Below are 27,733 nucleotides of genomic sequence, written 5' to 3'. Positions count from 1 at the left end.
TAGCCCCCTGTATAGAAGACCCAGAGATTACCCATTGCTTATTATTGCTATATAACGGTTCTCTGCAACATCATAATGTCTTAGTTTGTGCAGCAGTGAACTGATGACCTGTGTGCATGGGGAAGCAGATGGTCAGTTAGTGTTGTACTGTGACAGGATGGTGAGGAATATGATTTGTATACTGCTACTGTTCTTGCTGGAAATTTTGGGGACTTGCTGATGGTTGGCCTTAACAAAGATAGATCTGTGCCAGAATTTCCTGGGTTTTAAAAGTATATGCTTGAGTTATGTAGAAAAAAAGATATTTTCTCCTTCAATACTGTGAGTATTTGCATGAAGGGTGGCAGTTTCAAAGATGCAGATTTGTACAGGTCAAAATCAATGTTTTTTCTTCGTAACTGTATAAAGAAAGTAAACTTTTTCCTGACAACGATGACCCACGTGTAACAGAACAGTTCAGCCTCTGACAAATGGAACGTACCGAACAGGAATAAACATTTCATCCTGCATTATTATGCTAAAAATGTTGAAGTACTAGTTTCTGTGTATATTGTGATTAATGTTTTTCCTTATTTTAAGTTTTGATTTAAAACATGAGGTACATCATTCTGATTTGTAGCATGGCTCTAATTACAAACCCAACCACAATGTAGTCATTAGTGGCTGCCTCTTTGGTTGAATGACTTGCCCATATGACATAAGAAGTCTGTAGAAGGGCCAGGGACAGAACCCAGCCCCAAGTCCCAGGCCAGTGACTTACATCATGACAATCCCATAGAATAAAGAGTGTATGATCATATAATTAGGTGGTTCACTGCCCAAAAACTTCATCAGTGCACAGTTAAGATTGTTTCGGCAGTGCACTGTACCCTTCCACAACATGAAATGGATCAACACTGAAACCTATACAAATGGAGTAGCTCATGTCAGTCCAGTCTGCAACCTTAACCGTGGCTCTCAGGGCTAGCCAGAACTGAGGATAGACTGGAGGTGTATTTCAGCCAGGGCTACGTTATAAAAGAACACACAGAATGACAGGGCTTCTCTGGGGCCTATGACTGGAATGATCTAACAGGAATTCATGACTTTTGCAAACTTCACCATCTGTAGCTCCAAGCATGTTTCTTTGACATGCCTGTGGATATAATAAAATTCCAACACACACACATTCCCGTAAACAAGAGACAAGTTGGTTAATGCTGCTTAATGCATTACTAGAAGATACTTGGATACTGTTGTGATGGCTGCAACACAACAGCCTATAGAGCAGAGGTTCAAACATACAGCGTGCGGGCTGGATCCAGCTCACTGAGTTGTTTCATTCACCCTGCAGGGCTCCCAGAGGGGCAGGGAATTTATGGATGGGGCCAGCAGGGGCAGAGTCTACCACTGAAGTCCAGCAACAGAGCCCCAGTTGGTTGGTACATGTCAGCAGTGGAGGGGCACAAGGAATAGCTGCATTACTCCCCATACTGCTGCCATTTGCTATGCTGCTGCTGCCAGGTCTGGATTTGGCCCAGTGACAAAGGTGATTTTGACACCTCTGTTATAGAGACCAGGAAGCAGGTTGCTTTGTCCCAAAGACCTGGTATTTCAGCTTTTGTCTACATGCACTTCTGGCTGTCCATCATACTTGGTGACAGCTACAGGGTGGTGCAGCCATTACATGCAGCTGGTTCCAACAGTTTAGGCTGCTAAAGGAGAGATGCCTCTGCACCAAAGGGTTTTCTTTCTGCGCTGAGCCATGTGGGTTTTGTAAGTCAGCAACCACAACTATTTGCTCTTGCTGCAGAAATCTGTAGCAGACATGACAGTGAGTGACAAAAAGGGAGTGTCACAGAAGCAACAGTTAGGATAAAGATTATGGGTTAATAAACTACCCTAGTATTATCACCTGTTAGGCAGAGCAGGTTAAGTGGCAGAATTTTTGGCCAGCTGGTATTCAACAAAGCCAACCCTACAGGTACCTTTTGCTTTAGTGAGGGGACACACTGTACCCAACAGGGCTCTGTCAGTGCCCTATGCTCTGTTGAAAGATAAACTCCAATGCTGTCTGCCAGGGACAGGCCAAGGCAACACACAGACAAGGCGGAGTTAAAGTTGCAAGACATGGCTCATCTGATACAGTTCCCAGTTCTTCAGGGGCTTAAGCACAGGTATGCCTGACATCTTGAGGAGTGCAAGGCAGGGCCAAGCAACCTAAACTCTGTTAACTCACTCTTGAGGGAGTGAATTTCCCTTAGTTGTTTGCAGATGAAATGGTGATAGCGACTGATGGGCATCTCTTAGACACAAAAAAAATGTTCCCTGGGAACACCATGCTGCCCATTAGCGACCAACACTGCTATGCTCCTGGCCCCTCCATGAGGGGCCATGAGGACAATAAAGCAATCCACATCTCACTAACCACTAGTTACTGCACCTGGAGGCAGCAAAAGTGTAGGCACTTTCAGATGTCACATGGCATTTTTAGGGGCTAAGTGCAGAACAGATTCTGTACAACCTGCAAGAGGAGGAACCCAGAAGTATGAAGTGGCCCATTCATCTTAATGGGTTTTATTTAAACAGATCAGAACACCACTTTGCAGATAAGAGTTATAGGCTTGGAAGGGATCTCAAGGGTCACCTAGTCCAACCTGCTGCATAAATGCTGGATGCACTGTTCCTATAGGTGAATACAACCTGACACAATAGCTCTGACACATATGAACTGACCCATTCATCTAGCAGATGCTCTTTCTCCCTGGCTGCCAAAGCCTATTCCAGCTCTGTTGTAGAATAGTAATTTTCAAGACAATCTAGCAATACACCTAGTTTAGAGCAATTTAAAATCAGCTCCTGAGGCAAGAAGTTGCAAAAAGGCTCCACCTTTGCACTTAAGTACTCTTGCTCCTTTTGTAGCATTACCAGTATTCCAAATAACCTCACTCCGCACAAAGAATTTACAGCACTTTGACAATGAAAAATAAACTCAAAGTAAGAAGAGATTTGATATCAGGAAGCTTTTGACCAAATGATCCCAAGCTCATACCTCTACTTATTACAGGGCTAACACAGTTCAAGTTGCATCCAATTTCCGTTTTACTAGGCAAGAAATCTTCAAATACACCATTTCTTGAATTCAACTTTCACTTTAAGATATTTACTATAGTTTGTACACACCTTAGATTTTTTGTAAGTTTTTGGAAAGGACATTTGAGTTGCTAAGACCATATTTAAATGGGCTATGCGACTAAAACTTATATAGTGTTAAGAGTTATGCTGTAGCCATGATGTTCCAGAAATTATGCAAGAGGCAAGGATTTCTTAGGGTGGTATCTTTTATTGGACCAACTATGTAAGCATAGGTCCAATAAATTATATCACCCTAAGGAAGCCTTGCCTCTTGCATGCATTTCTGTAGCATCTGCCATTACTTTTCCACAGAAACCGCTACAGCACTTTGAGGTGAAACTGCTGGGTGTGATCCCTTGGTTTGTGTAAGATGGACAGATTTTGTTACAGAAATTTATTTTGTATTTATTTTCTATGATAAAGTTCCTGAGATAGTATCCTGGCACTATCACAGGTAATGTTAACATTATGTTAGTCCTTTGAATATGGCTGTTTTATTAACGCATTTACTTGATGCTTAGTAACTGCTTTAATCATGCTGATGAGAACAGCAGCTCTTTACTTCCTTGATCATGTGCGGTCTTCATTCAGGAAATGGGAGAGAAGTGTGTGTCATTATAGTCCCCTAACACTTCTGCTAATGTTCTCTCTCAAACATTGTTCTCAAGGAAAAAACTTCCAGAAGGAGCCCCTTCAAAATGCAGGTACATGGTTACGGTCAGTGTGACAGCTACCACATATTTTGATCTATCCAGCTACTTTGATGGCAGAACATTTGTAGGTACTAGGGCTGTGCGAAATTTCACCGGGTGTTTCATTTAGAAGCTGTTTCGATGCATTTTGAGCTCCATTTTGAGGATTCTGGAACAGCCCCCCGCCCTCCTGGGGGTGCAGGCCTCTGGATCTGTGTGCCTGATGACAGCATGCTGCCACTGCAGGCTGGAGCCAGTGGCAGCACCAATCTTCCCGGTCTGGGCTGCACCCAGTGCCGGTCCTAGCCAGCAGCAGCAGTCTCCTGTCATCCAGCAGGCAGATTGGGGGCCTGCCTGCATCCCTGGACTCGTCCCAGGGGTGCAGACAGGCCCCTAATCTGCCAGCCAGATCATAGGAGGCTGCTGCTGCCAGCTGGGACTGGTAGCCCGCATCACACCTACCGCCAGGAAGATTGGTGCTCCCACCAATTCCAGGCAGCAGGAGCATCTTTCTGTGATCTGGCAGGGAGATCGGGGGCCTGCCTGCCTGCCTGGGACCAGCGGCAGCACCATTCTTCCCAGTGCTGGGTGTGGGCTGCGCCCAGCGCTAGTCCCAGGTAGCAGCAGCAGCTTCCTGTCACCTGGCAGCCAAATCGGGTGCTGCACCCCCAGGAGGAGTCCAGCACAGCCCTCTGGGGGGTGCAGGACCCCAGATCTGTCTGCCAGACGACAGGAGACTGCCACTGCCAGCAAGTGACAGTTTTGCTTGTCAACACCTTGAGGTGCAGTTTCCCAGAAACCTCTGCACCTATCTCCTTGAAACTTGGAAGGCTTCATGCCCTACCATCCCTGCAAGTTTCAACCAAATCAGGCTAGAAACTACAAATAGCAAAACAGTTGAAACAAAACGAAACAGTGCTTTCAAAATGAAACGAAACTTGAAAGGAAACTGTTCCGTCAAAAAGGAAGTTGAAGCGGAATGCTGCTGTTTTGCACAGCCCTAGTAGGTACTTTGATTTGCAACAGAGACTCAATCTTGCTACAAAAGCACAAATTACTTTCTTTAGCCTGTGCCACACTGAAGATCCCCAAATACCTTTTTCAAGCATTGTTTCCCAAAAGAGCTATTGTGAAACACTTTGATCATAGCCAGGTCACTCCCAAGCAGGTAATACCACTTGAGATTTACAGCTCTGATTCTCCAAGGTACATAAAACTAGAAAGGACCTCCTGGATCATCAAATCTAGTCCCCCGTGTTCCTGGGCAACATTAATCCTAGAAATCCCCAGAACTGTCATTTCAAATCCTTTAGACTCGCACACAACTACAAGACACAAGACTTGAAACACCCAGAACAACACCTTCTAACATACCATATGTAAGAGTGTTTGAAATGAGGGCACTGCCAGTGCAAGGTGGTTATTGAGAGGGGGAAGAAGGGACTGTGGTAAGTTGATATTAAATGATTTTCTATTTGTTAGATTTATATACTACAGGAGTTGCGGACTAAATTCCATTGACTAAATATGGAAAGTGGCCACAATGTGGCATGTTTGCCTTGGCTAATCACCACCTTTGCACAAAAAACATCTGGAGAACCCCCATGCCACCTGTCTGAACAGTAGTGCTAGTAACAATATTTTCCAGCAACACTTGCTAATGCCCCTCCAATTCAGCTACAGCAACACTTTCCATTCCTACCTTGTTTCCTTGAATAAACAAGCCACTTTTTCAACCAACACTAGCTAAGTTTCAAGATAGCTTCGATATCCTCCAGTGGCCCTTGGAGTCTGCGTGGTCCGGTAAACAGATCAAGATACCTAGGAATTTCTAATCCCTGTTCTATGCTAATTTGCAGAATAATTGTAGGCAAATATGATGAAGCAAAAATGAAGGGGGAAAAACAGCCCCTACTTTTGCATGCCTAGTTTGGAGACCTGGTTTTGAAAGGTTCAGAATACTATAACTACAATTGAAGTCCAGGGGAACTGCAGTCAGAAAGCATCTCCAAGATTAGTAACCCCCCACACAATCAGCAGCCATTCCAGAACACTGTAGCTATAACCATTCTCTTTCTCATCTGAGAAATGCAAATGCTATTTATCCTCAAGAGATGTTATGATGGTAAGTCCCTTCACAGAACTAGAGCCTCTGTGCATTACTACATGCTTCAATTTTATATGATTGGTAAGACACAAGTACAATAGCTAGGAGGGATATGCTGTGGCTTTCTTTAGGTGTACTGGCAGGGCTGACAAGTTGTAGAGAAAGGACTGGAACAGCAGGAAATGCCTGAGGTGATGACTGAAGTATACTAGCAGATGTAGCAAGAGGATGGGAAGAGCGATAGCAGGACCTTGGAAAGAACTACATTTATATATGGATCACGGAACTCCTGACCTACAAGAAATGAGCTCAAGGAGTTCAAATATCATGTGCCAGAGCAACTCTAAGAACCCAGATGGTAAGTTTCCTGGTACGGAACAAATGAAAACAAAGCTGTGGCAACTGATTGTTATGGAACTGCTAGAGCTTTAAAGAAGGCAATTCAGTGGCTAAGGCAGTGTTTCATTTACTTCCTGGCTGAAGGCTTTTGTGTATTTTTAAAAATGTTATAACAAGTGATCTTCTAGAGGAAATGCACACAAATTCAGCTAATAGCTGAACTGGGTTTTGAACTGAATGCAGATATTACCTCTGTACTTAAGACACTGTCCTCACCAAATTAGAGTACCAAAGTTCTGAGAATTTACAAATGAGTTGAAATAAGTTCAAGGTAGGCTCTTTAAATGCAACACTGCCAGACCTTTTATTATCCTAAATGATTTTAACAGATTCCTTAAAGTCCTTATAGTTAAAACTGACTGAAATTGTATGCATGGACTGCAGCTGAAGAACTTTTGTTAGGAATAATGGTCTTATTTTTTTCTCCTTCAGAGAAAGATAGAATGATAAGATCATCTCAACTGATTGTTGCCCTTCATAGTTATTTTGCATGCTACAATTCTGTTGCTTGTAATGAGACAGCAGATTGTCTCATGTCAAGGGTACTACTTTAAAAGAATAGTCTCAGTTGTTACTGCTTCTGAACTGTTCAATGGATACATGTTAGTTTGAGCAGTGGTGCTTGAAAGACTCCCCTATAGCAAAGAAAGGTCAGCAACATGCAGCCCACAAAGCCACTATATCCAGCCAACAGAGCTGCAGGGTTTTACTTGTGCCTGCACCAGGGCTGGGCTGCGGAAGGTGTGCCCAAGCTGCCACCTTCTCCACTCCTTTCCCTTCCACAGCTTGTGGAGAGCTGCGCTGGGGCTGACCAGTTTTCAGCTGCACCCATGTCAGAGCCAGGGGCCAGAGATACATGGTATCAATGCAGATGCATATTCCAGCCCGCTGGTCATCCCCAACTCAATTTCTCACTAGCTGGAAGCTGCACGCAGGCCACAACCAGGAAGTAGAGGGTAGAGAGAAGCAGCAGCAATGTGGATGCAATTCCCAGCTGCCTGGCTGCAGCATAGGCACAGGCAAAGTCCCATACTGCTGAAGCCACATGAGACCGCTCATGAGGGTTACCAGCTGCTGCCCTAGAACATTGTTGCTTTCGTTCCATTTGGGACTCTAGGCCTAATTTCCCAGCCCCACAGTCCCGCTTACTGTTTCATGCAGTTCTGCTCTGACTGCCCCTCTTTATCTACACATCTCAGCTCAACTTCATTTTAATATTACCTACAGTGGAATTTAAAGATGTAATGTGCACACACTAAATAGTATGTTCTAAATACCTAGTATAAATAAGGCAGCAAATCTTTTTACCACTTGCGACAGAGGTTGAGTTTAAGCCTAGACAGAACAACTTTAGATTCGTCCAGCAGTGATACTTTGAAAAGGGGGAAATTGAAAAAAAAATGGAGTTTTAAATTTCTGGTTTTGTAACTGTTGCTGGGAGGGTAATTACATCCCTGTAATTTTTTTTTTTATCCCTAAACATTGACCTTTTATTCCTAACCTTAAATCCATCTTAATGTAGGAAGGAATGCAACATGGGCTGATGGAAAGTTCTCTTCCCCTCAACTGCCTGTCAGACACTTAGCAGGAGGTATGGAGCAATGCTACTAGAAAAGAAAAGGAATCGCTGGAACTAGAAAGTTCTGCAGCAGATAGGAGAAAGTTACAGAAAGTTATACTGAATGAAAAAACAGGCTAGGAGCCTCCCAGTGTGTTCAGAACTTTCTGGGCAGAATCACTCCTCCTCTCCAGGGAAATTAAGTGAGCTGCAGTTGTCTCCTTGTTTACACACTGCTGATTCTGTTAAGTCCATTCCTTCTGACCCTCAAATCCACACAAATGATCTGAACATTTACAAACTGTTTTGCTGGAGATTGAAATCATATAGCTTTGAGCAAAATAAAGATGACAGCACATCCTACCTAAAGGTATCCATCTCACAGGGAGGCAGAATCCACAGCCTAAAAATTTCCTCACCCTTTCTATGGTAACTTAAACAGTGATGCCAGCTGTGATGGTGAGTGCTGTTGTAACATGCAACATGTCTATATGGAAGTAAGAAACCAAATTAATCTCACATATGTCACTGAAGAGATGTCATGGTAACTCACTTGTCTGGGGAATTATCGTTGGCTCAACTGACTGATGCAGTTACTGGTCCCCCTGGAAATCCAGAATCTGTACCACAGGCAAGGGGTAAAAATTATAAGGAAGGGCTCCAGATGTAACTAAATTAATAACCACCTCAAAAAACCACCAGGAAAAAGCAGAGCACCTATAAAGAACTGGGGGGGAGGGCAGGGGGGAGGTAAGACTGACCAGAAAAGAAAACTGTCTGAGACTCAAGAACCGCAGGAATAAAGTAAGAGTTGCCAAAATTTGCAAATTGGGATTAGGCCTTGCAAAGAATATTAAACATCAAAGTTTCTTCAGTCACATAACTTGAGAGAACAAGAAAAGTAATGGAGCCACTGTGTAGTGTCAATGAAATGCAGATTAGAGATAATCAAGTTACAGGCAAAATCCTAAATGAATTATTTTGCCTCAGTTTTCAATAAGGACAGTGATCTTGAACATGCAAGGGAAAGCAGATTGGGAACGAGTATATGGAAATAACAATTTCCACAAGTGAAGTAGAAACAAAATTCAATGAAGTTTAAGGCACTTCAGGCAAAAGGACATTATCATCTGCATCCTAGAAATTTGAAAGAAAAAAAAATCTCCTGACACTTGAAACCGTGAACATTTTCAACAAATCTACTGTCTTGTACCAAGTTTGGAGAATAGCAAATAGAGTACCTATATTTAAGGAGAAAAAAAAAATTGGGGAGCCACAAGCCTGCTAGTTTGGCTTCGGTATTATCATAGAAATCATAGAAAAATAGGACTAGAGGGCACTTCCCTAAGTCATCTAGTCCAACCCCATGCCTGTGGCAGGATCATCCCTACTCAAACTACCTTATACCAATCCACTCTTAGCAAAACTACTGTTTTATTGTTAGGGTGGAATATATAACAAAATGTAACGGAAATAACATTAGTAGTTAAAAAATGTAAAAGGTAAGTAGAATAGGAATAAAACACATGGGATTGCTAAAGTTACATCAGTTAGACCAACCTGACATCTACATTTAATTTTTTTTTTAAACAAAAGAAATGCAGTACCTCTCATCTATCTGGACTTCAGTAAATATACTCAGGTAGTGCCACTATAGGACAGGGGGATTAGAGGAATTGTAGGTGTTTAAGGAACTGATTTGGGGAGACAGCACTGAAAGGAGAAGTATTGGGCTTAACAGAGCTGACTGGTGGAGATCCTCAAGAACCAATCTTGACCTGATCTCATTTAATATTTTTAATAATTATCCTGATCTTAAAGTAGGAGCGGGCTGAGGACAGAGTTAGGAGGGGTCACCACACAGAAAGACCAGGCTATCACACTGCAAAAGCCTGGGTGACCCTGGGGTCTGGGGAAAACAGATCAAATTCAACAGCAGAAAGCATGCAGTTGAACACATTGTTTTGCAACCCGTGGGTCACAAGAATATATGAGACGGTTGTGAACAAACTTTAAAAATGGATCCTCCTTTAAAGGAGAAAAATGTGGGAAACGGCTTTGCCCTGACAGTGGTTGCTTGCCCGCCCCCCGCTCCTCAGGGCAGGGGGTTGGGAGGCACACTGGGTCCAGACCGGCCTTCCATGTTTACAAATGGAACCTGGTACAAAAAAGGTTAATTAGCACTGGCCTAGTGCATAGTTTCACAACCTGTGGTATGCGTACATGAGACACAAGGCAGGGGGTATGTGAGTACCCCAACACTTTCTCTCTCTCACCCTCTTTTCCTCTCACAACTATGGCAAAAAATTTGGTGCGCCACACTGTGCGGTGCTTTGAATTCCCCAGTAATAATTGGGCATGCAGCACTTTGTGCGGCACTGGGTTCAGCCCTCCTAGCTTTGGGCAATGTCACCTCCAGGCCAGGTACATACTTGAGTTGTGCACCCCTGGTGTAAAAGGTGGCAACCCCAGCCACACCAGATCAGACATCTGTCATATCACAGCCTTATATACACAGCCTTTCTTCCAACATATAGCACACATTAGTCAGTAAATATAAAATCCCCAGGAAAATTGAGTGTTGGGGTACTTATTAAAATTTTCAGAAGTTAGTGGGTACTTGCTACTTAAAAGGTTGAGAAACCGTGGGCTCGAGGCACCCGCTGTAACTCCTGTGAAGGGAGCAGCACCCGGCCCCACAGCGCGTCTCCCTGCAGAAGGGTCGGGGTCGCCCAGGCTGGGGCCCCAGCACCTCTGGGCAGAGCAGCTGCCCGGCCCCCCCGGGCGCACGCCAGCAGAAACCGCGCGCCCCTCGCCGGGGCAGGTGCCTGCAGATCCCAAGAAGGCAGCTGCTCGGCGCGCACACACAGGTCAGGAGTCCCTGCGATAAATGGGCTCAGCACCGGAAGGCGCCGCCGTCGGGGATTTCCTGTCTCTGCAGACCCCGCTCCCGCGGCGCCGCGTCTGCCCCCCCCCGGCAACAAGAGGCCGTTTGGCAGAGCGCGAGGCCCGGTGCAGCCCCCACCGCCCTGGGCCGAGGCCACCCCGCGTGGCCATGACGTGGCGCGCACGCGCTACGTCGAGCCGGGTGACGCCGGGGCCGGGGCCCGTTTGAAGTTGGCGCGCGGGGCCGCTTCCCAGAGTGCTCCGCGCGCCCCCACCCCGCTCCCCCCGGCTCGCTCGGCTCCGGCGGCCGCGGCAGCCGCGCTCGCGCACGCGCACTGCCGCCGCCGGCCGCCATTTTGTGTCCGAAGCGACTGTGGAGCGATTAAACCGCGAGCTGGGGCTGGGCGCTAGCAGCGGCCGCGGCGGGGCGTGCGGGGCGCGGCGGCTCGGCGGGGCCCGAGGCGGCGCGCGGCGGCGACGGGGCCCGGCGGCGGGAGCGGGCCTGGCGGGGCCGGGTGCAGGTAAGCGGCGCGGGGGGTTTGCAGTCGCTTTCTCCGGCCTCTAGGTGTCACGATGGGGCTCCGGGCTGGCTGGGGCCCCGCAGCGGCCGCCGCCGGGGAAGCAGGGGGCTTTGTCTCCCTCTATCGTCCCCGCGCGGCCGGCGCCTGCCTGCCTGCTACCGCCGCCATTCCCCACAGCGCGGCGCTGGGCCCCGCCGCCTCCGCGGGCCGGGCAGGGCCGCGCGGGCCGGGCAAGGGCTCTGCGGCCTCCATCTTCCTTCCTTTGTTCCCGCCGCGGCCGATCGCCCCCGGCCGGCGCGCGGCTTCGCTGCGCTCCCGCGGGCCCGGCCTGGCTCCGGCCCCCGCCCCCGCCCGGCGCGTTGGGCCCAGGCCTCCCGGCCCGGCCCGGCCCGCCCCAGCCCAGCCCAGCCCAGCCCAGCCCCGCACGACACGGCGGCCCCGGCCCCGCGCCCGCCGCGCTCCTCCGAACCTGCCTCGGCGCCGCCTCGTCCGTCAGCGGGGCTCGGCCTCACGGCGGCTGCGCCCCGTGGCCGCCGGCCGCCTCCGGCCGCGCCGTTTGTCCGCGGGTCGGCGGCTGCGTGTCCCGCTCCTGCCGGCCGCCGCCGCCTCGCTGCGCTGTGTGCGCTGCGGAGTGAGAGGCGCTGCGAGGCGCAGCGCGGGACTCGAGCTCCCTCTGCAAGGCAGGCTGAGCAGCGCCATGCAGCACGGGCGCGGGGACGTGGGGGCGCCCGATCCCGCCGGCCGAGCCCCGCGCCACGCCCGGCACCCCCACCCCAGCGCGGGCCCCGCCGGCCCCCCTCGCCCCGGCTCCGCTGTCCATGCGCTGTCACCTCGGCAGGGAGCGTAGTGCTGTGCGTGCGGCCAAGACCAGGGCTTTGCCTCTCGCTTGTGACTTCACTTGAGGCTGCCCACTCCTGCAGGAGCAGGTGGTGTCCTCAAGGGCCAGATTTCCCCCCCCCCACACCCTGCAAATAAGGCTCTTCCACAGTTTACCTGACACTTCAGTCATTTAAAGATCAAGTTATATGGTTGCTTTCATTTGGCTGCTTCTGTAGGTGTTTTGTCATGCACTCTCCCATCGGGTCTCTGACTATTATTTTTATTTTGTGAGAGCCAAATTGAATGCCAGTTAAGCATAGGACTTGGTGCAAATTCCTTGGTTTTTCTCTTTATTTTTATGCTACTTATTATTTGACTTTCACTCACTGTAAGAGATGTTCCATGTGAAACCCGAACATCTTCTAAAGTGCACGTAAATAAGCCAGTCATAGTCACAGGAGGCTTTCCTGGTAGTTTCCTGCAACACGCCTAATTTTTCACTTCAGGTGTATACTCGTGGTGTACGTTCAGTACTTTGACTAGCCTTGGTCACCTTTTCAAACTTTACCCTGTGGTTCATCTTTCTTCATGCTTAACATAATGAATACTGCTGATTATTGGGCATCATGCTTCTCACTAGCAAGGATAGGTTCTTATTTCTGTTCTTAACTTTTTGCATCTGTAGTGCATTTAAAAAACAAACAAACAATATTTTACTTCAAGTGCCATGGTTACAAACCTCTGTAAATAAGCTGTAGAGACTGTTCAGCGCCCCCCCTTTCCTGATCGTTAATACACTTGCTTTCAATAGCTCACTAAGTATGTATTGCTTTTTCAGTGACTTGCAAGGTCCTAATTTTTCACTATACCTATGCAGAGTTCAGTTGAAGTCAGTGGAACAATGGGTGCAAACATTTACATGGTGAAATCTGTTTTCAGGATCTCATTCTTACTTATAGCACCTTACCTTGTCCATTAGTACAAAGCGAAAATGCTAGAAGAGACTAGAAATAAACACTTAAGGCAGAGCAACAGAGAATCTTTAAAAAAGATGGTATGTGCAGAGAGAGACTTCTTTCCCCCCACCCTCTCTTTATGCTGGTGTATAAAGTAAGTGCAGCCTTGTCTCTCTTTGCTTTACTAGATGGAGGTAGTAGCTGTGTTAGTCTGAAGTCATGCAGAAGTACTTCAGACTAACTCATTCAGGAAACGTAAGCTTCCATAGTTAATGGCCTACTTCATTAGATCTGTCCCCTAAAGAAGTGTATGTCTTTCTGAATGAGCTAGTCTGGAAGATGCTGCTCTGCCCTGCCTTCTTTCTTGCTTTACGAGAAATTCAGGTCTTGTAACCATTGTCAATTGACAGTTGACAAGGCTATCTAGCCAGGCTTCAGAACTATTTTATTAAAGTTAATTTAACACAATTGAATATTTGGGAGAAATAAAGCCTAAGATTAAGTATTCTTGCCACTTCAATTTAAAAAAATAAATAAATCATGAACTCTTAAGCATCTGTACTGTCAAGAGGCCCTCCAGCAAACTGGAGAAAGCTGGGCTTCGTGTTATTTCCAAAGTTGTTCCATGGGATGTAATAAGATATTTGCTTATATCTTGACACAAAGGTGGAGGCATTATCTAGAATGAAGTATCCCCCCAAAGCCCCCCAAACTGATGCTATGGTATCAGCTGACAGTATACAAGATAGGGGCTTTGGCTAATTTGTGCATGTTAGTAGTTATTGTTGCCCAAAGTTCATGTTTCCCCAATATCTCAGTAGTCCTCTTTACTGTTGTGCCTTGGAGGCCAGAAGAAAACACTTGGTGTGTATATCTAGGTGGATTCTACTCAGTGATTCCCTGTGCCTGCAAATTGCAGGCATCTTCTAATTTCTTTTGTATGGAGAACCTACACCAAGACTTAACTTCACTTTTCTTTAATAGCTTTATATCCAAGAATTGGTGTTGTGTTAATAAATATTTCTGTAAATGTGGGGTTGTGTGTAAAAACGAAAAGACAACCCCCCCCACAACTGAATGCATCCCAACTGTGCAGTTGGTCCAATGAAAGATGCCACTCCAAAAGTCCTTGCCATTTGAGTTGAACATAGTCCCTTTGCACAATAACTGAAGAGTTCTGAAGTACTCTTTGCTTATACAGACATCTGTAACAGCAAACCTCTTTTTGCTAGACTCTTTATTTTGGGGCAGCTTTTTTTAGCCCCTGGTTGATGGAGCTTTCAGGCTGCCTCTGTACTGATCATTTTGGGACATCTTCTCATATTTCCTATTCATAAAGTCCATTTTTCTGTAAAAACTCCACAATTTATGCACTGAAACACCTTTTCTACCATCTAAGTCACGAGTATTCTACATGTAGGTGAAGCAGACCGTTAGTTCTAAATGTATTACTCCTGATGACCGGCTTATCTGTGTGAGGAACCCTCCTGTCTGCTGCTGTTGTTTTAAGCAACTTGCTGACTTCCTACAAATTGTTCTAACATGATTTTGAACATGGGGGCAGTAGTAGGCTCTGAACGATTTCTATGAGACCCTCAGTATGGCAACTTGACAAAAAATTTTCCAACGTAGAGATGGCCTTGTATTCAGATAACTTTAAGGCCCCCTACTCCACCAAAAAAAAATCATCCAGGTTGACCTTTAGAATCTTTTATAATCTAGCTCAGGGATAGCCAGCTTGGAGCACATGTATCACAAGTGTAACAGGTATCATCTGTGGCATGTGGCAGATAGGGCAGAGAGCAGAAAAGAATTACAGTAAAAGGTTTGTTATCTGGCATGAGTGGAGAGAAGAGGGAGGGTGCCAGTTATTCAAAAATTGTGGTCATCTGAGAGTTATAAAGACAGTGCCATACTTGTAGTGCAAATGCTTGGTGTGCATGCTGGATAGACTCAGCAAAGATTCCAGTCACTAAAGTGAGGATTTGTATTCAGGGATATTGGAAATTCTGGTTTATAGAGTATTCCAGTTAGTAAAATGCTGGTTAACACAGCTTTTACTGTAACAGATTGAGCAGGGAGCAAAAAGCAGAACAGCAGATGGGGTAGAGGAAGGGAACTGAGGGAACACTTGGAGTGTGTGGGAGGGTCTAATTTGTGGCGCACCTGACAAAAAGGTTGGACCTCAGTGTACTAGTTCATTGAAATATACATGAACTTCTGCCACTAACTTCTCCATGATCTCCATAAAATTTTCCATTATTAAATCCTACCCCTATCTCTCAGTCAGCTGGGACTCTTATGAGACTACCGTTCCAGTCATAAATTTAGCAAGTTTTGCCTTTACTACAAATTCTCCCTTGAAAGTAACTTCTTTTGTATTTAAGGAAGAATAGTAACACCCATATCAGGGTGGATAAAAAATCAACGATTTTATTTAAATCAGGTTTTTTTGTTTTAATCATTTTTTGTTGAGATGCTTATTTAAAAAAAATAAACTTATATAAAGAAGTTTTAAGATGTGTTAAAGCTCAAAGAGATCATCATGGAATAGGGTTTATAGCTTCTAAGTCTATGCTATTCTGTAGCTTCTATTTGAGACAATATATTCATCTAACATTTTTAGAAAAGTTTTATAAATAGGTCACAGCAGGCCCTGTGTTAGGGACCCAATCTTGGAGTTCCCAGAGGTTCCTCTATAGATTAGTAAAGATTAAAGAAAATCACTCTACCCAATGGGACTCAGTGCTCAGTCTAGAAGATTCCATTAAGCATCTCTGTGATGCTTGGTTTCAGTTCTCAAACTGTGGATTTGTGTCTCCAGAGATCACAGGCAGACAAGGTTCTTCTAGATAGATGTGATAACTTTTAGTAGACCAGCTAAATAGTTGGAAAAAATGTTCTTTGCAAGCTTTTAAGCACACGCCCTTCTTCAGGCATAGGGAGAATTTGTTGTGTCCAGAGATGACATCCTTGTTAACAACAGTATATGGAGATGGGTGGGTAATCAGGTCTGTTATCTCTCATCAGACTTATTGGACATTTAAACACCTACCTTTGTCTGCTCTAACGTGCTGGAAATCCAGGCCATTGGAGCAGACTTGATTAATCGAGTCTGCTGAGCACATGAGCTGACATGGTGCTGCAGCACATGCATTTGTATAAATGGCAAAATGTGCATCAGCGTGCATAAAATGGCAGTGGTCCGCTTCTGAACTACAACATCTTTGATGTATGTTAGTTCAGAAGCATGCCACCAACATTTTCGGTGCTGACATGCATTTTGCCATTTATACAAGTGCATGTTGGGCACTTCTGAAAGTGCCTGGTGCTGAGGCGCATGGATGTCTACAAATAAATGCCCGTTGTCTCTCTGCAAGCTTGCGTACACAGTCAGGCCCTTACCTTTCTCTAAAAGTGCAAAGTTTCAAGAAATTAAATAAATAAAGCAGATCAAACAACAAGAATGCATTTGTTGTAGAAAACAGTGATTTAAATTAAGTCTTCCTAGTCAGTGATTTTTAAATCATGATTTAAATCTATTTGATTTAAATCAAATCCACCCTGACCCAGATTCTGTGCTGGTGAGGAGGGCTTTAAGATTATAATCACTGGGGAATCTTAGTCTCTGCTCTTATGCACATACACTTTTGAAAATCATAATTATAATGGCGGCAGTAACCATGGCCATCTGTATGCATGAGCACTACACTAACTAAACTACTGGTAGCCTTCAGCTTTCCCAGAAGATGTCAAAGAGATCAGAGTTCTGACTTAGCAGTTACTTTGTACTAACTTACTAAACTGTACTGCCTTGTTTGTTTAATTTAAACTTTCTTCATTCTCTTGGGTCTGGTCTTTATGCTTAATTTTTTTGGAATAAGTCTTAGTTTTATTGAACTAGCACTTTGTCACTCTGACTTCTATATGTGAGATGATTTAGTGACTTCCACATAATTGCACAATTTCTAATTCTTCTGGACAATTTCTTTAACTAATATATAGAAAAATATTGACTTGATTGTCAACATTTCTTTTTCATAGAGCACGGGTTTTGCAGTTTTTAAACACTTTCATGAAGCTTACAAAAAGTCTCTGTACTCCTAGTTCTAACTCTTTTTTTGGTCTATGAGGAAGTTTCTCTTGAAACTATTTGTGCTGCTGTCCTCTCTTTCAAATAAACCAAATCTAATGTCTTGCCACATAAGCCACAAAAAGAAAGCAGTAATTTAAACTGAATAAACTTCAATCTTTTAGAATATTTGAGAATCTGGATACTAGTGCTTAGTTGAGCGGTAATGTCACTTAAGTCAGTTTCTTGACCCAAAATCCCATTGATAGATTTACTTTGCTTTTAAAGTGCACATTGAATAACATCTTGTAGGTATAAAAGTAAGTCTTCACATATAGCTGCAGTTATCCAATTATATTTGAGTAATAAAGTCTATAAATACAAACGCCCATACAAAATCTTGCAAAAAAAATCAAATCAAGGAAAGGACCCAAATGATTAAATGTACTAAAAACATCTAAATAAAAAATTCCAGGTTTGCTATCCTCTTCAGCCTAAAATTCCACATTAGTGCATGCTGAGATGCATATATTTAGTTAAATGGAAAGTGTTTATAGTTTTGAACAAAGGCAGGCCCCAATTAAAAGGCCAGATTTTAATTGGAGTTCTTAATGCAAATTCATGGACTTAAGCAGCCTGGGTTTTAGGAGTTCAAAATCCCAAGTTTTCCCAAGTTTTCCTAATTTTTGAAGGGATGTGGGGAAAGAGGAAGTTAGTATTTACATTATGTGCAGGTGTCAGTTCAGATTTGACCTAAAAGTGTGATAGAGAACATTCAGCTTACTTGTTTTAGAAAGATATTGTCATCTTCTAAATATTTTAAACTTAATTGACTTTTCAACCTCTAGTTTAGTGCCAGAAATGTATAGATTCAGTAGTGTTTTCCACATAATTACTCCCTTACTTTCAATGGACAGTGCTTTTTTTCCCCCCAGAAACATTTTAAAATAGTTTTGAATGTTTAAGTCCACACTCTGAAGTGTATATCCAGCTCTCTCTGGCTACCTGCCCTGGACTTGGATGCAAGGTATTTCATCTCTCTGCTCCTTGCAGTGGAGTTACAGCTCTGGAAACTACAGCTTGCCGAAGGGCTCCTAGAGCTTCTGAGGTTTTATTCTGTCTGCCTTCCACAATAGAGCACACCAGGGAGATGCCCAGGAATTGCAGGGCAGTGGCAGACTGGAACACTTAATCATTGTAGAACTTCTGTATGCAAGCTGAGCCTGCTACCACTGCTAGAGCAGGTGATTCTGCATAGCCATTGTGGTGTCATCTGCCTTGTTCTGTTCTGCCACCATTCCAGTACTCTGTAGGGTCATACTGGCTACCCCTTGAGTGCCATACAGGGTCATCTGCTTTGTAAATTAATACTGTATTGTTCTGATTATAGTTTTTTTCCCCACAGTAAGTTGACTGTTTGTTTGTTTGTTTTTTAGTGTTTCCTTCAATAAGAGAAAGATCCTCTTTGAATAATATAGTGAAGTGGCTTGTTGACACTTTCTGGTATATTATACAGCTTCACTTCTAAAAGTCAACACAAAATTTATTTCTATTATGTAGGTGGGTTTTTCAGATAACAAAGGATGGATTGTTGATGCTTTATATGTATATGTGGATTGTTACATTATGGTAAAAAATTATGATTCATTAAAAATAATTGGTGGCATTTCTATATGTGCATAGTATTTATTTGAGTATATGCGCATACTACCTAGTTTTCCATCATGTTCAGCTTCTGGTAACATTTTGCCACTTTCAGGCACCTCAGGACTTTACAGTGTGGCAACTAGTTTTACCAAACCATTGTTTAGATCAGATAGCTTCAAATGCGTAAGTAGCATAGTGATCCATATTCTTAATATGCTGCGCCTGCTTTAATTGGTTACTTAAATGAAGCCATAGGACTGATAAATAGTCCTAACCTATACTAACCTAAATTGCAGTGCATTTTCTTAACTTGCAGAATTTAGGGATTCAGATAAATGTTTTATTTTATATGCTAATATGTGTTTGTCAGTCATTGACTTGCACTATAAGTTTAGAATGAACAAATTGCCTCTTAATGTCCTTGGAATGAAGAAGAATGATCTTTTTTTAATTTCTCCAAATGTATTGTTCTGAAAAGGCTAAATGAAGAAGGTTAATATCACCCAAGTGTCCTGTGTCTAGGGTGGCCATCATAGAGGACAGTCCAGTTGTCCTCTGTCCTCTGTTAATACAAAACCTGATGCCTTTATGTCCTTTATTAAGAGAAAAATAGAGGACATAAAGGCATCGGCTTTCATATCAAAAGAGGACAGAGCAGCAGAAAACCAGAACGTCCTCTATGATGGCCACCCCACCTGTGTCCTCCATGTGTCCTGACCATGGCAGATGTTATAGTCCCTTTACAGCAGGCCTCTTTTTTTTTTTTTCCAGGTGCCTAGCTTTGTATAAAGTTGATTCAGTTTCACATGTCATGTTCTAGTGCAGGGGCAGGTAGTTTTTTCTGCTGGAGGGCTGCTTAACTAGGCTTGGTGAGCTTCTGTAGGCTGCATGGGTAGCCCTGCCCCTTGGCAACCGGGGGAGGGGCAACTGCCATCTTATGACCAGAAGTCCTGCCCCTACCCTCTGACCTTTTGCCACTGGAAGTCCCTCCCCTTTCTCCCAGAAATGCACCTTCTGGGGTGGGGTGGGTGTCATCATAGAACAAGAAAAAAACCCAAATCACACTAAAAGTCAAAACACCTACTATATCATTTTTGCTTCTATTACAAGAAATATTTTTGTTATGTTTTGTGTTTGTATATTGCATATAGAGGTGATTGCATAATTGCTCAAAAACAAATTCTTAGTTTTGTATATTGTGGGGGCATGTGGTTAGGGGATGTGTGTATGGTGGGGTGTCAGGGGCATAGAGTATGTTGGGGGGATGTGTGTATGTGGGTGGTTGTGGAGGCAGGATGTGGGTATGTGGCGTTTGTGGGGTGTGAGGGAGGGTGGGGACCCCCTCCACACTCACTCCCATGGTGCAGCAGCAGGTAGGGGTGCTCATGTGTGGCACTGGTGCCCGGTGGCATGCAGCTCAAACCAGCTGTGCACATTGCAGTCGGGCTGCCTTTATTGCTGGTGCTTCCTGCCACATGTGGTATGGCGCCCCCACACACACGTGCCATGGGAGGGAAGCTCCACATGCTGGAGCTGGCTGTTTGTGCAGGTCCCAGGACTCCACGGGGAAGCAGGGGCTGGGGTTCCCCTGTATTTCCAGTGGACTCCCGGGACCTGTGTGGCAAGGAGTGGCAAAGGCATTTGGCTGTAGCGTGTGGAGCCACCCTCCTGTAGTACATGAATGCAGGGGCTGTGAATGCACTGTGGAGAGCAACGGCAATAGAAGTGGCCTGGCAGGACTGTGCCCTTTGTCGCGATGTGCAGCACTGACCAGAGCTGTGTGCTGCCAAGCAGCAGCGCCTCTGCTGAGCATGAGCGCCCCTGCCTGCTGCTGGTACTGCTGCCGCCTGTTGGTGCCATGTACAAGTGGGGAGGGAGTGCACACCCTACCCACCTGAGTTCTGTGCTGCCACCACCCTCCTGGGCACAGGCTCTGTGTTGCTGCCAGCCCTATGCTTTGTGCTCCCTCCCAGCTGCAGCTCTGCCCCCCGCCCCTGCTGCTTCTCTACCTAGTGTCAGGAGTGAGCAGGATGCAGGGAAAGCTGAGGAGGTCCACTGGCAGCTGCAGCAGTGGCACCAGCAGCCCCACTAGGAAGCTATGTGCTGGCCAGGCTGGGCCCTTCCATCTACAAGCATAGAACTGGGGCACAATAGGGTATATTGGTGGGGGTTAGTTGTTGGGTGCTGCAGGTCAGATGACAGTGCATGGTGGGCTGGGTTCAGCCTGTGGGCTGTATTTTGTCTGCCCCTGTTCTAGTGTAATACCAGATGGCAAAATAGCCTTTATAGAAGAAATATAGAATCAGTCAGTCTGGATGCTTTTGTATTCCAAACATTCCTATTTTGAATATGGATTATAAACTTGTCTTTCAGATGTCTTTATCTGAATCATCATAAAATTATGATATTGAATATCTTCAAACACCACCAAGGTAAAGTATCTACCCAGAAATTAGAGAAGTAATGAAGGAGGGAAGGGTAACTGGTGGGTAGTTCAAGTCGAGTGGCTCTTATAAATGCAGCATTAGGTCAAGAGGAAAACTTTAGTGATTGTTTTGTTTTTTAAAGGTGAATCTTCGGTAGTGTGTTTGGGTTTTGGGAGGTTGTTTGTTTGTTTTTAGTTGTCCACAGTTTGCTTGCATTGGCTGAAGCTGGTAATGGGGACTAACTCTCCATGGCATTACTTTGTTTTGTAGACAACCTAGAGGCTAGTTAGCTTATCTCAGGAAAAATGGAAAAGTTGAAATAAGAGTCCATTATAGAGGTGCACTGATGCATCGGTCCCATGTTGAATCAGCACCAATATAAGGAAAATTGACATTATTGGCAATCAGATTTTTTTGGCTGATGTGGCTGATAATGTCTTTGATAAATGCCCCGTACATGCGCACAGTCACAGTGTGGTGCGCAGGTGGCCAGGAGTGCAACCTGGCAGTTTGGAAAGCAGCATTTGGGCTGGTAAGTCTGTTGTGGGAGGAGGTAAGGGGCATGGGGAGGCAGACTGAGGCTCCCACAATGAGGGAGGGAGTGGGGCAAGGGCAGGGCGCAGGATAGAACTGTGAGCAGCTCATCTACAGAGTCCAGGGGGTGGCTCCTGCCATTTCATGCGCCCCAGGAGGGCATGCAGGGTGTGTGCCCCCCCCTCCCCCCCGATCTGTGTATGGGGCAAGGTTGAGGGCCCACTGCTGCTGTAGGCTAGGGCTGGAGGTGGCACTGGGCTCTTCCTGGCGGAGGAGAGGAGCAGGCTGGGCTGGGGCTGCACTTGGGGTGGGCAGCAGCAGCACTGGGAGGTAGGCTACAGCCATCCTAGAATTTGCAGTAGGCCCCTCTGAACCCCTCCTCCCAGTGCTGCCACTGCCCACCCCAATTGCTGGGAAGAGCCCAGTGGCACCCACCCACAACCTCACCCACACACAAATTGGCAATCACACGTTTCCCCCCCCCCATGCCCTCCTCGGGTGTGCATAACAGTGGGAGCATCCTCACCCCCCTATGAGCTGTGGCTCCACCATGCCCCAGTCCCACTTCCTCCATCACTGAGGGGGCCTCAGTCTGCCCCCTTACACCCCTTTCCCTCCCACTTGCCCCTTCCCTCACAATAGATTTACCAGCCAGATGCTTCTCTCCAAGTTGCTGGGCCGCATATCAGCAATCAGATTGGTATCAGCCAATATGGCTCTGTGGCAGGGCACCTTTGAGTGCCTGCCACTTTAAGAGCAGAGGCAGACAGCTACCAGGTGCCTGATGAGGGCAGCCATTTTGGGAACCTTAGGTATATAAAGGCTGCAGTTTGCTGCTGCCAGCCCAGGCTGAAACATTGCCTGGCTGAGCGGCATGGAACATTTAAAGGTGAGAGCAGGAGGCTCTTGGTCCTGGTGGTGTGGTGGGGCTCCTAGTGGTGTGGGAGCCCCCAGGAAATGCCAGGCCAGTTACCACCCTGGTGAAAGGCGGGTCAGGGACCTTAATAACCCCGTGGTGGGTAATTCTGAGAGCTGGAGGAATAGTGGGGGCCAGGTGCGCCCATGCGTAGGCACCTGAGCCCAGGAAGAATGCAGATTCCAGAGACCCCGGAGTGGGTAGTGTGTAGAGTGTTGGGAGGCCCCACACACTGTAAGTCCGAAGTTGGACCAGGCCTGAAGGGCTGTACGTGTATGTGGGGGATGAGTAGGGCCGAAGTGCGAGTAAGCCTGAAGGACAGTCCCACAGGACTGATTGGGAGTAAGCCTGAAGGCCAGCACAAGGGCCAGCCTTAAAGTTGGTTGCAAGCTTGACCCCAGGGTGGGACATAGTGTACAGTTGCCCGGTGATGGGTTTGGGGCAGGATTAGCCCAGGGTTTGGCACAAAGCCAGACCACGTAAAGTAGGGGAACTCGTGGGAACCGAAGGAATGCATGGCAAGACCAGTATGTGAGCAGCGAAGCCTGATGGCCCAAGAGGGGCCACTTGGGGAGAAGCAAGGGCAATGGAGTGTGGCCCAGTATGGGCGGTGTGCCAGAGGCCCCAGTGAGATGGGGGCTGGAGTGTAAGAGGCCTCCTGTGAGAGGGGAGGTGGTATAAATGCATGGGTGAGTGGAGCCCAACTTTGGACTGGGTTTGCTCTAGATTCAGACCAGGCAGTAGTAATCTGGATGCCATCTTTGAGGCATGGGCTGTAGTACAGGAGAGGTTTGGAGCTGCAGATAGCGCCTCCTAGCATTGGGGTAGTAATGGACAGTCTCCCGCATTATACCATCGGTTTCTGGAAATAAAGTCATGGCAGGAAAGATTGGGTGAACTGCCCCATAGAGACAAGTGGGCGGGCTGATAGGAGATTCAGCCCCGAGAGATGCTCATTAAAAATTGGCCATTGGTATTGGCCCAAAAAATCTCTAGTGGTGCACCCATAATCCATTTAACAAAGAATTAAAAGAAAGAGGGTATAGAATTAATGATAATCAGCGTGGTTTTATGGGAAATATCTTGTCAAACCCAGTTTCTTTCTCTGAAATTCAAAGTTTGGTAATATACATGTAATATATTTGTGAAATGCTTGATTTAGTAGTATTGCATAATATTCAGACTTAACTGGCCCATGAAATATCAGTCAAACTCATGCTAAATTGATTAACAACTGGCTAATATACATGTCCCTTCCTGTGTCCTGCACCCTCCTCAAAAAAATCATGTGTCCTTGGGGATTTGCCTTGAGAGAAGCATTCATAGTGACTTTCTGTAGGGATTGATACTAGCTGCAAAGCCTTTTTGGGTCATGTAGCAAGCTGGACCCATTCAAATAGAATGTTTTAAGATATTTAATTTTGCCTGTCTGTCTGGGAGAAAGAAATACACACCATGCCAATGGAATGAGTGGGCTGTATCTTGGAAAACAGTGACAAAAGAGGATCTTGGCAGTAGGTGGACAGTCCACTTGGTGTGAACTTCCATTGTGGTACTATGGTTAAAAAGCAAACAAACCAACAACTCATGATCCTTACTCCTATTTACTCTTCTCCTGGTTACATGAGTAAGGGAAGTGCCAGACTTTTAAAAGGATGCTGAAAAAATCCTTTTCTAAAAAAAAAAAAAATAAAAATTGTAAGGCTGGAGAAGAAGCTTTGCCCTGAGAGAAGAGGGAAATGCTCAAGCTGTTTAGTTTACCAAAAAAAGATTGGTAGGTCACCTGATTACATTGTAAAAATACCTCTGGGGGAGTGGGGGAAGGTAGTAGCTATTAACAAAACTTCTAATCTGCCTGGGAGAGTTCTAATAAGAACCAATGACCAGAAATTAACCCAGACAAATTCAAATGACAAATGAGAGATTAGACTAATTCTTTTAGTGAGGGTGAAATTGGAACAAGCTATGCAGGGAAATGGTAGGTCTTCCACTTATTTATATCTTCAAATCTAGACTTCATGCGCTTCTAGAATATGTGCTTTAGTTTATCACAGATTTTTGAGGCTCAGTAACTGGGTAAAATTTTAAAGACCTGTAACACACACAAGAGGTCCTTTTCAACCAGAGTGCTGCAGCATCCTAGGGTGTTATGGGGTGCTGTGTAATATTAGCACTGCTAGATGTGCAAACATGCATGATGTGTCACAAAATAAACTCAGATTTCAAGTAGGAGTCCTTAAGATCTTTGGAATTTGCAACAATAGACCAGTTCTATTGTTTAGACAAAAAATCAAGTGAAAGCTAAGAGCTGGCATTTTGTGAGTGGTGCCTTGAGTTTAAAAAGATTGAGAACTACTGCTTTAACTGTGAATCTATTAAAAAAAAAATTGTAGACTGATTACTAGATTTGCACAAATGTGTATAGTAGGTACAGTAGTTAAAACACTAGCTGCTTGTTTAGTTGTGTGCTCCTACCACTAGTAGTATCATAGAAGTAGGGTCAGAAGGGACCTTGTAGATCTTCAAGTCTGACCCCCCCGCCTGGGCAGGAGAAAAACTGCGCTCAAATGACTCCAGCCAGGTAGGCATCAAGCCTCTTCTTAAAGACCCCCAGGGTAGGAGCCAGCACCATTTCCTTTGGAAGTTGGTTCCAGATCCTAGTCTATGAAGTAGTTCTTACGGATGTATAGAGGGCATTCTTTAGGGGACCATCGAAGATTAAAGTCAGAGAATCCTTTTTCTGGTCTGAAGGAAAAACATTGGGACTACTCGCACTGGGGATGTAGAATATAAGTTAACTATTCACTCTTGCCAAAAAAAAAAAAAAAGGGGGCGGGGAATAGGTGTTGGTTTGTATTAGATGATAGATTAAATCTTCTGCATGTAAAGATGCTAATTCATATTTTATTTTGATTTATATGGGGTAAATTTGAATTAATTGGTAAATTTTTAGGGAGAAATATTTCTTTCTACGGAGGCAGTCCAAAGACTAATATCATGCTAATCTGCCTTCATGTCACAAATATTATATCACAATTGTTGAATCGAAGATGGCATATAATTTGTACTTCGTCTGCTCTGGACCCACTGAGATTCTGTTTGTGTTGCAGTGTATTTTTCTAGGCCTTTACCTGTCATGCATCCCGTCTGTTCAAGAACTCTTAGTTTTGATTAGGTTGGAGAGGATTGCAGGCTTTTTCGGTTGGAGCCACAACTTAAGTAAATGAATTCAACATAGTGTAATGTTTCTTTTCTCTGAAGTCTAACATGGTTTGGTCCATATTCCTCAACACATTGTCTTGTCACAAATTAGGGCAGGCAACCTATTGTTGGAGAGGCTGAGGGTAGGAATGGGCCGAAAGGATTAATATTTTTAATTTCATCAAAATAAACTTGATGAAGTACCTAACTGTAAAGCAACTGTATGCACTGTGGGTCCCAGAGCAGGTGCCGCATGCGGTATGGGTGTCACATGCTGCCATAACCCTGGCCTTGTGGGCAGGATGGGGTGGGACTGGTCCTGTATGTGCTGCTTGTGGGTCAACTTTTGACTCAGGGACTGGGTGGTGGGGCTATGTGAGCTGAATCTGGATCATGGGCTGTCATTTTGTACCCCGTTCTACATTATCAGACTGGGTTCTTTAAAGACTGACTTTGGCTCTGTTTCTCTATTAAGGAAGCCCTGTATACCAAGATGATGCTGTATAATGTAGGGTAAATAAGAGCCTTATAAAAAGAGACAAGTTCGAAGATTCATTTTGTCCTGCTAAAGCATGGCTGCCATTGACTCATCCCAACTCTATCAGTTCCTTCATGTAAGAGAGAACAGACCTAACTGAAGCTGTAAGTAATTAATTTCCCTTTTGGGAGAATTGTATGGAAAAAAAAAAAACCCCTGTGCTTCAGAGGGGAAGCTGGACACATACCACTGTTTATCCTTTCCCAGAATGGATCAAAGTTCTGCCAGTGCAGGGAAGAGAATTTGGTGCCCCCACATCAGTACAAGTGAGTAACTTATCAAATGTTCAGGTGACTGATTTGGCTGAGAAGGCTGCTCTTTCTTGTACTGTTTACCTTTTTCAAAGATGTTTGTTCTGGATGGCTTGCAGAGACCAATAAATTACAGGGATAAAGTTTCTTATCTTTATCTTAATTTGATAATGGGAGAAGGCCTTGTGCCTTGTCCTCACCCTGTTAGGTATTTAATTTGGGCAGTGGTCCCCAGCTTTTGCTGGTCCTTGCAGTGGTGCTTAACAGACAGCCTCATTCTTCATTCTCCCTGGCAGCCAGTTTAATCTTTGTAATCTTTCATGGTAGCAAGCAGTGATACAGGATTTTGTTAGGAATATGTTGCACACAAACCACCAGTTGGGGTACTCTAAGGAAAGGGAATAAATTTTGCCTGTTTTGATTCTGTCACTGGTGTATCTCATGGGACAGAGGCACCCCAGTCTGCCCCTTTGACCCACATCCAGTCAGCATTGCAGCCTCCTGGTGCCATGACCCCATAAGGCCTTCCTCTGAGACTTAACAAATGTCAAGATCTCTCCCTTTTAGGGGAGAGGTCTCCCAAGTGTTCTTCCCCCAGAATCTTTTTTTGTTGATGTACATTAAGAAGGAAATTCTGCTTGGGACCTCAGAGTTTTTTCCATTGCTTTTAAAATAGCAAAGCCATAACAGTAAAATGCTAATGTAATTGAATATGTGAAAAGGAAAATTCTAGACTTGAAGTGGTGTTCTGAGTTTAAGTGTGCCCATTTTCATTTTTCTCACTGAACTCAGTGGTAAGTAGAATTGTATTCTCATTTATTCTTGTTTGGGGGATGTTACAACATGGGGTGCAGGCATCCTTTCTAGGCAGTTCTGTCCAGATGTTCTGAGGTGCTTGTACATCTAGAGCAGGGGTGCACAATCTCTAGCTGGTCTGTGGAGCCATGGCATCTGGCCTGTGGGGCTCCCCAGGGGTCAGGAAATTGGGTGTGGGGGGGAGTAGTTAATACTGCCATCCTCTCCTGCTGCCCCTTTCCCAAGCCTCTTTTTCTCCCCCTTCATGGGACCAGGTTGGGGACCCACTGTGCCCAGCCCA

General features: G+C 45.2%; 1 protein-coding gene across 3 annotated transcripts in view; it reads left to right on the top strand.

Moving 5' to 3' along the window:
- The first annotated feature begins 10,415 nt into the window (after positions 1–10,415).
- Positions 10,416–27,733, top strand: part of CTCF (CCCTC-binding factor) — a 52,007-nt gene continuing 34,689 nt past the window's right edge. The window contains exon 1 of one of the 3 annotated variants that reach the window (XM_090063525.1): positions 10,416–11,277. The gene's annotated coding sequence lies outside the window, so the exon portion shown is untranslated. The remainder of the gene's footprint in view (positions 11,278–27,733) is intronic. The other 2 variants (XM_090063526.1, XM_090063524.1) reach the window with 2 other exon arrangements.

The sequence above is a fragment of the Crocodylus siamensis genome, chromosome 9 (genome assembly GCF_052110815.1).
Source record: "Crocodylus siamensis isolate JL-2025a chromosome 9, ASM5211081v1, whole genome shotgun sequence".
NCBI classification, from domain to species: domain Eukaryota; kingdom Metazoa; phylum Chordata; order Crocodylia; family Crocodylidae; genus Crocodylus; species Crocodylus siamensis.
The sequence above is the reverse complement of the archived record's forward strand: the minus strand, read 5'-3'. Positions and strand labels throughout refer to the sequence as shown.